The sequence below is a fragment of the Heterocephalus glaber genome, unplaced genomic scaffold, assembly GCF_053883595.1.
Source record: "Heterocephalus glaber isolate CG9 unplaced genomic scaffold, H.glaber_assembly_v1.0 deba00001472, whole genome shotgun sequence".
NCBI classification, from domain to species: Eukaryota; Metazoa; Chordata; class Mammalia; order Rodentia; family Bathyergidae; genus Heterocephalus; species Heterocephalus glaber.
In genome coordinates this window covers 31,655,194-31,668,788 of record NW_028258315.1, presented here as the reverse complement: position 1 = coordinate 31,668,788, position 13,595 = coordinate 31,655,194, and the positions used below count along the sequence as shown (strand labels likewise).

General features: G+C 42.5%; 1 protein-coding gene across 1 annotated transcript in view; it reads right to left on the bottom strand.

The window, feature by feature from the left end:
* Positions 1 to 13,595, bottom strand: part of Ryr2 (ryanodine receptor 2) — a 676,288-nt gene that overhangs the window by 633,585 nt on the left and 29,108 nt on the right. The gene's annotated exons all lie outside the window — the stretch shown is intronic.

Here is a 13,595-nt window from a genome sequence, read left to right as displayed (position 1 = left end):
TTTCCAATGATGAATGTCATTATATTGTATACCTAAAATGTACCAATGATTAGAATGAATAATCGATAATGTAAAATAGGAAGAAAAGGTCCAAAGGGGTAGGGGTAGTGGGAGGGGCAGGGGAAAGGAAAGAAGGGAAAGGAAAAATGATGAGAAATGGAAACAATGGAAATAAAGTCTTTGTAAATAGGGAAGGGTGGCGGGCGTGAAGGGAGGGCTAGGAATGGGGAAAAAATAAGAACCAAGATGCATTATGTAAAGGTACAATTCCCAATGAGAAATGTAATTGTGGTGTATACCTACAATGTACCAATAAAAGAATTTAATATAAAAAAAAAGAAACTATTTTCCTAGGAACAATAAACTAAAAGTGCATATTTCGGGGGGGGCGGAGTTTAAGCAGAAGAAAAGTTTCACAATTTGGAAATGAGAAAGAGAAATAGGAGCATCTAAAACAGAATGACAAGATAGGAAGAAAGGAGCTCCACATGATTTAATCCCAAAGCCAAACAAGGCCGGGATGAGCTTTCCCAGGCTGGCAGCTGAGCAGCAAAGGGCACTCTTGCTGCAGTGGAAAATATTTGAAGTAGGACATCACTTAATGTCATACGCTAAAAGGCAGGTCTCTTCGGCTGAAGGAAGAGACTGTCAAATCCGGGTTTTATTCTTCCCTTCCATAAATCCAGGACCACGAAAGTCTATGAAAACACAAAATAATGTCCAGGATCCCTGGGGCCATAGCCTCTATCATTTTTCTGTGATAGTTTATAAGCCAATTCTTTACAAGACTTTATTTGAAGATTCAGACCTCTGCATGAGAAAGGAAAAATATTCTAAGCCATTCTAGTGAATCTGGTTTTCCCAGGGCTCATTCTGAACCTCCTGCCTGGAATGCTCAGACTTCAAGGTCAAGCACAAGAACATCCCACCGACATCAATATGTCTCTCTGCAGAATCCTCTTGCCAAGCATGTTAAGCCATGCCATCGTAGACTATTACATACCATCTTATTTCCCAATTGGTCTCTTTTACATGCCCCTTTTCCCCAGCAGGAAGCACTCCGTGGAAATGCCTGGTTGTTACCTTTCCCCAAGCCTCACAAAATACCCAAAGGTCCCTTACAGACGGTCTGTAAGAGCCAGCTCCTTTGTCTCAGTCACCAGGTTAGCAGGATGCACTGCAGCTTGCCTCATGGGCAATTGCCTTGAGGGAGGATGAGGGTTCCCTACCCTACTGTCAGCTGAAATCATGATTAACAGCCCCTTCCCTCTGTACAGCACGGTTTCAGCTGTAGCACACTTTCAGGCATGACCCTGGGGAAAGGATGCACTTTTCATACATGCAGAGGAGGAGGATCGCTCTGTAACTTCCATACTGTCCCTGTCAGACAGTGCCACTCAGCCCAATGACCACTGTTGTGGAAGTGTGTGGAACAGTATCCAGTTGACAGGTTGGAGACACATGCAGCACCCAAGCCCGGACTATAAAACTCCCAGCTTCATGGATGACACCATGACTGCTCTTAGCAAGGCAAACAAATAAATAGTGTGTCTGAGATACCTTGACAGGCTCTATGCCTTTACTGTCTCTAAAGCTTTAAAGGAAAAAAAAATTGCAGGGACTTAGGCTTGCTACATGTATGGTGTATTTTTTTAACATTTTAATTTGTAGCTGGAGCCTGAAGAAGCTACTTAATCTCTAAGGCACAGGAGAATTAGGATGATAACACTGAGGAGGCTGCTGGGGTTTAGCACAGAGCAAGGTGTTCAAAAAGCAGCTGACAAACCACCTTTTGAGGTATTACTATTAATGTTTGGGAAGACAAAACCAAAACAAATGATGTCTTTGTAAAACTAAAGGGAGCTTCATATAAATATATAAATTAGGTCACTTCTGTCAATCAATTTTTTGTTGTGGTTTTTTGCAGTACTAGGGATTAAGCCCAGGGAGTATTAATCTACATCCTCAGCCTTTTCTATTGTTTTGTTTTGTTTTTTTGAGACAGGATCTGACTAAGTTACCCAGGTTGTCCTCATACTTATACTTGAGATCCTCCAGCCTCACCCTCCTAAGTAACTGGAATCACAGGTATGTGCCACCACACCATGCATGCCAATCAACGCTGACTGAGGAAGCACAAATCTGAAGATTGTATTGATAAACAGCATCCTTCTCCTCCCCCAAAAAAGCAAAAGATGTTTATGTCCCTTGCTCATAGGATTTCATTACTTAGTAAGTTAGTGATACACAGAATACTCTTTTAAAACTACATAAAACCAGGTCCAACTCTTGTATTAAAGAAGAACTTAAAGACAAGTGCAGGGAGCTGAGCCCCTACAGAACCAATAAACTCAGTGGCAATTATTTTGAAACCAAAGGATGATCCACAGGATCCTGTGCATGACAAGCTCCTCCTGAAGTTTCTTCTCCCATGGGAGAAACACCTTTTCAGGGACACCCCAGTCTGTATCGCCAGGTGTGTCTGTGCACAAAGACACAGAGGGGAGGGAGGAGCCCAGGAGGGTCAGCCAGCTCGCCCACCCCACCCCCGAAACAGAGGCACCCTGCTCGCTCTTGCAGCTGCACGCACCAAACCTCTCTGCTTGGGGGCCCTGATGGAAGCTCAGGAACACATCCTCAAATGCCCAGGACTGTTTCTGGGATCATCTCAATTACATGAAAGTTACCACCATCACCCTCACTCAACAAAAGAATCAGTTCACCCCTCTGACCACCCACATTCCATGCCCCCCTACATCGGGCTGTTCTTTAAGCTCCCATTAGTTCCTGAGGGCTACTCAGTCCCTCCCACCCCTATTCCCCAATGGCTAGTCCTACCAGCACCCTTAGCCCAGGGGCCAGCTCTTTCCCCAGAGCCTAAGGTCCAGGAAAAGCAGTTTACCTTTTAGTCTGAGCCCAGAGTGCTCAGAGCTGAAAACTCTCTCCCCCTTCTCCCCTCTTCCCTTTTTCCCTCTCCTCCTCTCCCTCTCTCCCTCCCTCCCTCTCACTCTGTCTGAGCCAGTTACAGGTGCCCAGCCTGGGTCAACCCAGATTTGCTCACAGCAGCCCCTGGAGCAGGAGCTCCTATCATTGTCCCTCTGAGCCACTTCTGATCTCCCACATCCTTCATCTCTTTCCGGGTTGAATACCCAGGGAGCTCCACTCATGACTGAAACATCTGCCCTCTCTTTATGTAATGAAGTTTTTTAAGTCTCAGTAGCTCCTCCCCAGGACACCACATTAAGAGCTCCTAAGGTCCAAAGTGATGACAGATCCCTCAGAGAGCCTCCCAGCTATGTTCTCAGCTTTCGTCTAGTCCCTCCACTCAAATCATCCAGAATGAGAGCCACTGGTCTTATGAGGCTATTTAAATTTAAATTAATTAAAATTAAAGTTTCAGGTCTGTGATGGCACCAGCCACATTTCAAGGACTTAGTAGCCACATGTGGCTGGCATCTGAGTGTTGGATGTGCAAGCAGTGTTCCTGGTAGGGAAAAGTCCCAACACCTCAGGGACCTGTGCAGGACAGCGCTGCAAAGGAGCACTGACTTGCACCAGGTGCTGTCCCTTGGCCTCAGAAAAGGTTTTGAACTCATAAGACTATCATGTACCTGTATAGTGTCTTGAGTGCTTGAAGACTTTTTCCCCCTGATACTGGAGATTAAACCCAGGGCCTTTGTACTGAGCTAGCAACAACTACAGACTTTTTTTCTTTATTTTTCATTTGGCTAGAGGGTCTTACAAAGTCACTAAATTGCCCAGGCTGGGCTTGAACTGTCAAGCCTCCTGCCTCAGCCTCTCAAGTAGCTGAGATTACAGATAGGCACCACCACATCTGGCTGAAGAATTTTAATGTTTTTAACGAAATGGTTTCAAACAGGGTAACTTTTCATATGGCAGAACCTAAAAAAGACACCAATGTCCTCCTTCAAGGAAACAAACTTCATTTCATGTGAGGAGCTGTTCAGACATCAAAAAGGCCATTTAGGGGGCTGGGGATTTAGCTCAGCGGTTTCACCGCCTGCTGCGCAAGCTCAAGGACCCGAGTTCGATCCCTGGTACCAAAAAAAAAAAAAAAAGGCCATTTAGGTTCTAAGGACATTTCAACCCACTTTTATGTCTCTTTATCTGACCTTAACAGCACCCTACCCTGCTACTAGATAACCCTAACCCATTACTAACCCACATAGGGACAGACCAACCCAGATGGGGACAGACCATAGCCCATTATACAACAAATCCAGACAGTGTATCTTCTCTATAAAGACTCCTTCCCCCTGGGATCAATATTATAAACATGCTCAAGCATATTTTGGTCAAGTGATTCTTATTCCAGCTATATCTATGTGTGCAATTAAGACAAAAGAGGACTAGGACAAACAAAAGGAAAAGAAGAACATACAGACATCAAAATACACTCACCTCCAGTATTAACCCATGCCCTGATGGCTCCCTGCTCTTCTCCCCATTGCCCCTTTTTCCTAGCCAAGAGCTCTTGCATCAAAGCTATGCTTTCCACTTCCAGGCTACCTGTCAACATTGACTCTTTGGCCAGGGCCACCACATGGGGCAGTGCAAGTCTGGAATGTAAAGGGCAAGAGTTCAGAGGAGGGAAAATAGGGGCTCAGGTTTAGCCCTGGTTTAGAACAAATCAGATCTGGTTTAGAACAAGTCTTAGAAAATCAGACTTTGGTGTTTTTATATTTTTGAGTTTTGAGTTCAGATTACCATTCAGATATGACACCTACTTCTTGAGAAGCTGTTTTCTAAGGGAACGTATGCTCGCTGAACAGGGTGCAAGAGAGCATTTCTATCCCTCCAATGGAATCCAGAAACAGCCTGTGTGAATCTGAAGCCATACTCTAGCAGCTGCCAATTCTCAAAGTTCATAGACTCCCTTCTGCCCAGTAGTTAACAGGGATGGCTGATGCCAGATATCTTTCTATTCAGTCTATTTCCCAAGCATATGTTCAGAGTTAACCACTTAATTCAAACTCTATTAAGCTCTTCCTCCAAAATATAATACTCCTGGTGGACGGGTGAGAGCTTCAGCCAAGTGGAGCTGGGGCTGGCCGCCGGCCTCCACCCCACTTCTGGCCTCCTGGCTGCATTGGTACCTGGTTCCACACTGCAGAGGCACAGCGGGTCATAAAGGCCATTGTCCTGAGCTCCAGAAGATAGAGCAGAAATGAACAACAGACAGAGGGCCTCTCTCAGGCTCCTTGATGAAAACTGAAGTCCACTAAAAAAGTGAAGAGAATCTCTGCAATAAAGGCACACCAGACCACCATAGTTGCTTCACAGTCATTAGAGACTCAAAACCTAAAGACCAGCTATATCTGGAAGACACCTCTGAGATGCAATCACTCCATAAGGGTTCTAAATACATGCAACAAAGATACTCACAGTAAGTAATATCAAAGTATCAACCCAGGAATTAAACCAAGGACAGTACCAAAAACAAAAATAGGAATGAAAAGACATTTAAGCAAGGCACAAACCCAGACTTCCACCCCACCAAAGGCAAATTCTGGGGGAAACAAGGTAGAAAAGTCTGATAATCAACCACCTGGACACCCTGAACTGATAGCACAGGAAGTAACAAAACCGATGAATGAGGCTGTAGAAAAATTCAAAATAGAAATGATCTCCCAGATAACTACAGAGATGGTGAGCAGAATGAAAGACATGATTAGATGCTCTAGAACAGAAACAGATTTAACAAAAAAAAAAAAAAAGATGAGTTCAGGACCATGATGGAAACCATGAATGTCCAAAATAGGAAAGAAATGGAAACCATGAATGCCCAACATGGGAAAGAAATGGAATCAATGAAACATGTTCGAACAGATATCCAGGAGATTAAAAACTCTATTGAAAGCATACACAGCAGACTGAGCCAATATGAAGACAGAATATCAGATACAGAAGACAGGATGGTAGTCAGTGACCAAGAAAAGAGATATCTCTTAAAAATAGTAAGGGACCATGAGAAATCAATCCAACAGCTCCTACATGACACAAAGAATAATAATATAAGACTGATAGGAATCCATGAAAAAGCAGGAGAAGTACAAATGACATAAAAAAAACTGTTCACAGAATTAATGACAGAAACTTCCCAAGCAGAGCAAAAGAATTTGACATACAGATAAGTGAGGCATATAGGACTCCAACTAGTCATGATCAAAAAAAAAATCTACACCTAGACATATAATAATCAAGATCCCAGAAACCCAACCAAAGGACAAAATACTACAAGCAATTAGACAAAATATAACACTCCTTTACCAATGAAAACTTCCTTCACATAGATATTATGTGATGATTTTTCCAAAAGTAAATGTATGTGATTAAATCTAAGTACATAATCTTCATGTGACTGATTTATTACAAAATGACCATTTTGTAGTGCCATGTGGCAATGTTCTCACATCCATTTTAAATGTGACCCAATGGCTCTTTAAAACTTATGCTTCATGTCAACCTTCTTTCTCAAAACTAAATCTTCCTCTTGAAATACTTGGCCACATCAAATAGTCTTTCTGTGAACTTTCAGCAACTGGAAATTTTTTCACATTTAAAAATAAAATCACAGACTGCACTTCATGTAAAGATGAGAGAAGACAGTCAGCCAGGTATAACCAAGGGTGTGCACGCAGCCTCAAACCATTTGAGCAGATTGCTCTATATGTGCCTATCAAAAGGTGATACTTGACAGCCAACTGAATGCTTCATATTTCTGCAGAAACTGCCACTGACAGAGGGCTTAACACAGTGCAGATGTGCTGGCTACAGCTTTGGAGATTAAAAGTCTAAAAGGGGCCTGTGGGGCTGCACTTGTTTTGGGAACCCTAAGGGACATCTGTTGGCTTGTGGCCTCCTTCCAGCAGTATGATGTCTTCAAATCTCCCCAACCTCTGCTCCTGTCATATCTCCTCTGACTCCTGCCCCCCCACCTCCCTCATACCAATGACCTTTGTGATTATTACATCAGTCTACTCAGATAATCAGGATAATCATCCTAGCCCAAGATCCTAAACTTAATCACATCTGCAAAGTTCCTTTTCCCATGTAAGGTAACATATTCACAAGTTCCAAGGATTAGGACATGGCCCTCTTTGGGGCCATTATTCTGTCAACCACACCAACCTTATAAACTCATCTCTGAAGCCTATCTGATTAACAATAAACTTCTGAAATACCAGAGATCAGTGAAACATGCATTATCCAGTCCCACCAACAGAAGTTTTATATTTGCATTGTGTATTTCATCATTAGGTAGGATACACTGGGTTTGGCTAAAAAGAATGTAAACTAGTTTTCTAAACTATTTTAGATTACTGACCTGTTCATATTTCTTAAAATAAAATACAATTACATTTGATAAAGTAATGCAAACTCACTCTCACTTAAGGAATGTCGTGATAAAATGTGAGGTCATTTATAAAATTGACAAGATACATTCTAGTTTAATTCATTCTTAGATTATTTCTTTTAAAAACGATATGGATTTTTAAATTTCTTACTGATTTGCTACCTCTTATGGACAAACCCAAACTAGTACTGAACTGAATAAAAATTATTTTCTGTAACAAATGCACTCAAAAGGAATAAAACAGAATATGAAATGGTTATTCTTTTTCTAATACTCTCTTATTTGGAAATGCACCTAAAATATAAAAATTAAAGGAATGGGAAGAAAAAGGCCTGCTTATTCTCACATATTGACCTAGATCTTAGCTTTCCTCATGTACATCCAAAAAAACCCAGTCCCAGACATCTTGCATTATAGAATGTAGCTACCCCACTGGGACTGGGTTAGGTTGGAGGAAAATGGAATGGATGGGGGTCTCCTGAGAGGAAAACCTAAAAGATAACCCCCAGCAAGAAAAAGGACAGCAAATCAGGGGCATCTCCCCACGAGTCAGGGCTATGTGTAATTAGAGGGTGAACTAAAGCCCAGCTTTGTGGGTTTATAAGGCTTTGGTTTGCTATTAGAAAACAGAAGAGGCTTCTCTTACACTGAAAATTCAGGCAAGAAAGGGTCATTTTGGTTTTATAAGTAATAAAAATACTCACCTGGAACTCAAATGCAAGATATTATGAACCACATGACAACTTCAACCAAATATAGCTAAGTATCAGGGAACATACTACCTACCACCAAAACAGAGCTGGACAGAATGGTAGCAACTTATCGTACCCTTTGCTATGGGTTGAATGTGCCCTCCACAATTCAAGTGTTGGAAACTCAATCCCCACTGCAATAGTGCTGGGCAGAAAGAGGATCAGAGGTGATCAGATCCCAAATGCAGCGCCTTCGTGAGTGGATTAATGCCACTGTCCGGACAATGGGTCCATTATGAAAGAAAATAATTTTTGTTAAGTTTAGTCCAGTGGTAGTGAACCTATCTGTGCCGCAGCAGGCATGCAGAGCCCTCTCTGTCAGCACGCAAGCCAAGTCGCCCCAGCAGCTGAGCATAGGATAACAGTTGTTTCTTCTGAACTAAAATCTCAGTATTCAGGTTTAATTGCAGTGCTGTCACTTTGCAATAAATAAGTGGGTTTAGGTTGCAGTTTTGACACTCGGTCTCTAAAAGGTCACTGGTCTAGTACTAGTTCACATATGTCCATAAGAGGTAAGTCAGTACGAAATAACCAAACGGTCATGTGATTTCTTTACAAAATAATCTACTGAGAATGAATTAAACTAAAATGCAGTTTTGTAGATGATCTTACAATGTATCACCAGCATTCCTCAAGGAATAGTAAGGTGCATTCCCTCTCTCTCTCTCTCTTTCTCTCTCTCTCTCTCTCTCTCTTTTCCCCCTCCCTCCGTCCCTCTCCTCTCCCCTGTCTCCTCTCTGTCACTTTTTCACCACTTCCCAAATGGAGCCCAAGGCTCAGAACAGTGATAAATCGTAGATTAGAAACTTTAAGAACATTGTATGAAAAATAACACCAGTGTACCTGGTGGTTGGTTGGTTGGTTGGTTGTGCATTTGTTTTTGCTTGGTTTGGTCTCAAACATAGAAGTCTGAGTTGCCAATTGGTGAAAAGCATCATTCCAATGCCTAACACCCAGCAGGCATCCAATACACACTTACATACTTGTTGAAAGAAACTGCAAGTATGGTCCCTCTCCGTAGAAAGTACGAGGAGGAAAGGAAAGGACAAATAGCAGTCCCATCTCTTGATCAGACACAGGGATTCATGAGCAGTGGTCACAAGGACCATGGCAGAGGCCAGACCTCACTAAACTCTCTGCTGGGCCTGCACAACAATGCTGCCAGAGCACAAAGACAAACAAGCCAAGCCTGTTGGGCAGGCACGCCTTAACAGAGGGCTGGTTGAAGAAGTTCTATAGTACATCTTCCCTTTATTTACATTAATTTCCAGTTCTCTCTCAAAGGCAGAAATGGTAATTGTAGCCATCACTTCTAAATTTGAAGGTCTTACTGGGCACAGTTCTCTGCTGGCCAAAGGATACCAGAAGGTGCCACAATGACTTGACCCAGCAATCCCAGAGAAATAATGGCAGTGAATACTATCTCTTTACAGTTGCCTAGAATGTTTTTTCTATTCTAGGTAAGAAGGAAGAGATGGAAACTACATAAAACTAAAATATTCTCAAAATTTTATTAAGGCTTATTTTAAAAACACATCCAAACCCACTGTGGAAGGAAGAATGTAGAGAGAGGCCAGAATAGCCACCCAGACACCCAGGGGCATTCCCCTGTCAATACTCAAATGGGAGCCCGGGGGGGGGGGGGGAGATCCAGAGTTCAACTTTCCTGCTCTTGGTATCTAACAAGACACACGAATGCCATTTCGGCTCATGGACATTTCCGTGGGCTGAAAGAGAAAACTGCCTCAGTGCATCTGGTATTGGGAATCAATCTACCTCCACAAACAGTACTTGAAGAGTAAATCATTCCTCATTCTAATTCTTACACTGTGCATCTCCATTTAAACAAAAACATTTACATTTTTTATCCTGACTTTGCTACACTATAAAATCAGATGATTCATCACCAGAAGGTAGCCAAGTTAGCAACAAAAGATAGAGGAAGAAGAAGTAAACAAAAATGAAATGAGTAGTAGGTCTTAAGCCTGGAATTGAACCTGGAAACAAGACAAAATGTTGAAAGAGTGGCTGTAAATACACAGAGCCACCAAGCTCAATGATGATTAGTCAGGATACCTCTTAGCCCATTCACTGGTTCTGGGTCCATCTAGATGCAACAGCAACTCATCGGTGAAGAAGAGAACCTCAGCAATCCAAGCAATTCCCTCAACCAGTCCCTTCTGCCAGGAATCCAAGCAGTCATGTAAAAGGGAGCCTCCTACCTTTCACACATACAAGTTCAAAATCATTTTCTCAAGGTCAGTGGTCATGAAAATATTCCATGAAGCCTGGAAGAGAAGAACTTATCTGGCAGCACACGCTATGACACTCTAAGGTAAGACCTGGAGGCACACGCACACCATAAAGGCAGTCCATACTCCTTCGGGGTTAATATTAACTTGTCTACTACTGTCAATGCCATCTAATTAAAAAGCATAATCTCTACTCTGTTAGCCAGAGTAGCTCTAGTGCAGATAGGATATGAAGCCCAATACTCTCACAGACTAAACCATAACACTCCCTGTGACCTTGTTTCTCAAAGCCCAATACTCCTGGCATCAAGTAAAATGACAGGGTCCCATTGGCATCCCTCACCCCTGTGCAGGGCCCTGGCTGGGATTATTAACCAACATGTCCTTGTGACACCAGTACCATCCTTTTCTTTTCCACCGGAGCACTCAAGATGCAGGTAATAATGGAAAGGACAACTCCAATGCACAGAATTCAAAACTCTTCACCACCAGATGAAAGGAGTTATGGACTGAATTGTGGCCCCCAAAATTCGTATGTTGAAGCCCAAACAGTCAGTATCTCAGAATGTGGAATTTTAAAATATGGTCTCAAAGAGGTAATCAAGTTAAAATGAGGTCATTAAAATAGATCCCAATCCAATCTCACTAGTGAGGACACAGACACAGGGAGAAAGCTCTCTAAGCCAAAGCTCTCTAGCTTCAGAAGAAACCAACCTTGGTGACAACTTGATCTCAGGCTTCCAGCCTCCAGATCAGTGAGAAAATTAATTTCTATTGTTAAATCGCCAGTCTGCAATCTTTGGATGAAGCAGCAGCTAATAAAGCCAGGCAGAGAGCAAGCCTTAGGTCACCATGTCATAAGAGGTATTTCAAGGACCTTCCATCCAGTGCACACTGCCCTCCTCCCTGGTTTTCTCTTCCTCCAGTCCCCCATGGCCTCAGGACCCTCATACTGTCCCCCATCTAACACCGTGGGGCATTTCACGCACACGCACGCGCGCACGCACACACACACACACACACACACAGAGGCACTATTCTAGAATCACAGCTGGAATATACTCTGTGGCTTCAATCCTATCTCATTATTTGCCTTCCCCCTCCAGCTTCTAGGAACAGCAGACAGGAAATTAGCACTTTTTGAGTAAGTTATGAACATTTTCTGATGGGGTATATTTTACTTTATGCAAAAGAGAAGGGACTCAGAAAGGTTAACATAACTTCTCCAATAGTTAAACCAAGAACTGAGAACAGGTACTTCTGACTCTAAAACTCATGTTATTCCCACCAAGTCAGTTTCTTCCATATAGTCGAGATGGCCAGATTTTTGTAAAATAATCTATTAGAGGAAAAAATTAAGTATAAACACTGTCTTAATACCTTAGAATCACTTTTAAGTTGATATTACATGCTCTGTATCATGCAAGTCTGCAGAGAAACTAAACTGTAAAACATGGAACTTCAAATTTCACAGATCATGCCAAAAATGAACATAAATGGCAACAATGCCCTTGAGTAGTTTTAATGAAAGATAATACAGCAAAATATCTATTTTTAAACTATAAAGTAAGGGCAGAAAAGGATTCTACGAATTCCATCCTTTCCTGTCATTACTCTGCATTTGGGAGAGCCAGCTCTGCTAACAAGGTCACTCCAGCTCTCTGAGGTAATGCTCCACGGGGCCCAGCCCTGCTCCATTCATGCCTCATGTATGGATGCCGAGGGTGAAATCTTAAACTAAGCCCCAAATCAGCTTTTCCTTTAATTTTTCTAGAGAATGCATAAGCCACCAGCACAGTCAGGAAATGCCTGACCAAAAGCAAAGCCTATTCCCTAGGCAGGAAAACCAAGAGGAACAAAGACACCAGGGCAAGATCAGCCCCTGGGAATGGGACTGGGGTGAGGAAGCAACAGCTTCAGCTTTGGTGAAACAACGCTTCAGCAACTTCAAGCATCAAAGAGGGGACAAAAGCATGAGCTACTCTATCCCCACTTTTCCATTAGCAACCAAAATGCTTGCTCTGCCTATGAATGAGCAATAACAAGCTTAATGTTCATGAATATATATGTTCCTAGTCACCTTGCTAGCTGTAAGAATTATGCACATCATTAAATATGTTAGGCTTTCTTACAAGTGTCAGTCAATTTCTTCTTTTTTTTTTTTGGTACCGGAGTTCGAATTCAAGACCTTGCACTTTCAAGATAGGCTTCAAAACCACTGAGCTAAATCCCTGGCCCAGTGTCAGTCAATTTCTATAATACCCTCAGCTCATGGGTTCTTAATGTCCACAGCTTTCTGCTTACATAGTCTGAATTATCTTCATGCCTGCTTCATAAAATTAGAGAAAACATTAAAAGCCAGGAAAATAAAAGACCCATTAAAAGGCCAGTTTTAAATGATGAATTTTTTGAAAAGCTGAATTTCAGATACTATGGGGCATCCCACTGAAGACAGAGACAAGGCACTGGGCTAGTATCCTTGCCATATCTAGTGGTATGGTTGTGAACGGGATCTTCCAGGGAGAGAAGATGTGGGGCAGAGAGGCGAGGCCAAATTCTGGTCCACATTGAGATGCTTTGAGTACAAAATACACACTAAACGAATTTGGAAGCCTACATGCACAAAAGTCCCATGTCCTTCAGGGATGCACAAGGGGAAAGCAGTTGAGAATTCACCAGTGGTCTTCCAGAAAGCCATTCCGGCAACTAGAGAGGCAGACCACATAGAAGGCCGAGAGTAAACAAACCATCACTATACCTAGAAATTTTTGGCAAAGAAATAAAATAGCAGAGTCAGGGACATTTTGTTTTGTTGTTTATGGCAGGGAAGACTTGCATATGTTTAAACACGGCATTCTGGCCCACCTTGGTCCCAGCAAGACATGGACGTGCTTGCCTCTCCAATTCACATTCTCAGCCCCACCAAGCCGTCTGGGGACAGCTTCTATGCTGACACAAATAGACAAAAAAAAATGCCCATGCAATGAAATGTATTCTGCAATTCAGCAAGAAAGGGTCTTAGGTAATCCATGTTTGTGCTTTAAATCCTGGGCAAGACTGTCAAGAGAAAAGCTGGAAGTGTGCAGAGAGAGCTAACTGGTTGGCCTGAGAACAACAAGGCATGGGCACCACTAAAAGGACCTGTCAGCAGGCACAGGCTTCCCAACTGCCACTGTTTGAACATACATTCATCAGGAAATCTCCTTATGGTTG